The sequence below is a fragment of the Mandrillus leucophaeus genome, unplaced genomic scaffold (assembly GCF_000951045.1).
Source record: "Mandrillus leucophaeus isolate KB7577 unplaced genomic scaffold, Mleu.le_1.0 Scaffold6, whole genome shotgun sequence".
NCBI lineage: Eukaryota > Metazoa > Chordata > Mammalia > Primates > Cercopithecidae > Mandrillus > Mandrillus leucophaeus.
The window spans coordinates 1,545,282-1,547,209 of record NW_012106474.1 but is presented as its reverse complement, the minus strand read 5'-3'; the positions used below and the strand labels follow the sequence as shown (position 1 = coordinate 1,547,209).

The window sequence follows — 1,928 nt, the reverse complement described above, 5'->3', positions numbered from 1 at the left end:
GGCCTTTGGGAATGAGACGGAGGGGCTGGAGGGGAAGGCAGCCTTCTGCTGACAACACCCGTGCCTGAGCCCGAACTCGAGACCAGCGCCGCTCTGCCCTGCTGTGTGATGGCAGGAAAGTCACCTGCCCCTCTGGGCTTCAGGCCCCCTCCTAACCCAGGTGGCCAACGTGGCGACCTCAGGATGCCGCAAGGAGCAAACGGGCAGGGAGATAGAAAATCCTCCTCCACGCCCATCCTTCCCACATTGTTTCTTAAGCCCAGGAACCCCCTCTCTGCGCTAGGCCACACGGCTTCCCCCTTTATTACCGGACGTTTACTGAGGACCTCCTAGGGGAAGGCCGTCCACATGACACTGACTTTTCTCTCCCCAGAACCCTGCGAAGGACACCGTACTGATAACAGAACTGGGCGCAGAGATCAAACCTAAGGGCGAACCATATCGAACTACTGATATTTCACATTTTTGAACCAGAAAAACAGAATTTCAATTGGGCGCAGTGGGTCTTGCCTGTAATCCCAACACTTTGGGAGGCCAAGGTGGGAGGACTGTTTGAGCCCAGGAGTTCAAGACCAGCCTGGGCAATACAGGGAGACCCCGTCCCTTTGAAAAATACAAAACAATTAGCCAGGCCTGGCGGCACTTGCCAACAGTCCTAGCTACTTGGCAGGCTGAGGCAGGAGGACCTCTTGAGCCCAGGAGGTCGAGGCTGCAGTGAACTGTGGTCACACCAGTGCACTCCAGCCTGGGCAACAGCATGAGATCCTGTCTCAAAAAAATTTTTTAAAATGCAATTTCATATGGTTCAACCTGGGGAGTCTGCTCAAGGTCACGTGGCTGTGGGTGGCAGGGCTGGGACAAGAACTCAGGGCTGCTGGATTCCACATTGTCCTCTGTGGAGGACCTCCAGGAGGCCAGAGGGAGGGGGCAGGGTCCGCTCTGCGGCCACAGATGCCTCCCGGATGCTCTGCAGCTCCTGGGGAACCATCAAGTGGGGAAGGAGAGGGGTGGGGCAGGCGCTCCTGCGGGGGGCTGCCAGGTGCCCTCCACCTCCGGGGACGGAGATCAGCTGCCGCCCTGGTGCACACGTGGACCCATGAATCCTCTGGCCAGGGAGGGGCCCAACCTGCCCGGAGCTTCCTTCTTGAAGGAGACAGGGCTGATCCTGCACCTGCGCAGCTCTCTCTGGCTTTAGTTTAAGAAGCCTCCCACCCCTGCCACAGGATGTTCCCGGGCCAGCCAGGACTGGGTCCAGAGACACAGGGCGGGGTGGGAGCCCACGATTCTCCCGGCACTCTCTCTGTGCCTTGGTTTCTACACCCATCAAATGGGGACAATAAGCCTCCCAGCCACTCTGCCAACAGAACGAAGGTTCGGCCCAGAGGAGCCGGCACGTTTTACACAGCGGAGGATGGCGACCACTGCTGTAATTAGTGAGAGCGGCTAGAGATGGTTACCGTTCTCATTCCGGGCCCCTCTCTCTGTTCCTTGCAGGCAGGGACGGGGTCTGGCTCACCTGGTTCCCCGCACAGTGCTTGGTAAACATGCAGAATTGAAAATGTCACCAGCCAGTCTCCAGTTTGGAAGGAGTGAGTGAGAGAGGACGCGGCCGCGGGGGCAGGAGAGGGGAGAAGACAGCAGCTGGATACTCACCGGGGCCCTTCGGGTCGGCCTGGGGTAGGGTCCCCCCCTGCGGGTCGGCAGAGCCTGTCCCCATCTCACTGGCCAGGCTGCTCTGGCTCCCGGAGAGGTGGCCCGGCGGGTGCGTGAACCCCATCCTGGGGGCCTCCACACTGCCACCTGTGGGAGATCACGTGTGGGCCTGTGGATCTCAAACTGAGACAGGGTGGTCTCAGTCCAGTTCCTCGTTCGGAACTGTGGTGGGTCTCCATGGGACGTCTGCCCCCACCCCACCCAAACGGCTGCCA

At 59.9% G+C, this 1,928-nt stretch overlaps 1 protein-coding gene across 4 annotated transcripts in view; it reads right to left on the bottom strand.

Moving 5' to 3' along the window:
* Positions 1-1,928, bottom strand: part of RPH3AL (rabphilin 3A-like (without C2 domains)) — a 153,295-nt gene that overhangs the window by 2,576 nt on the left and 148,791 nt on the right. The window lies entirely within an intron of this gene.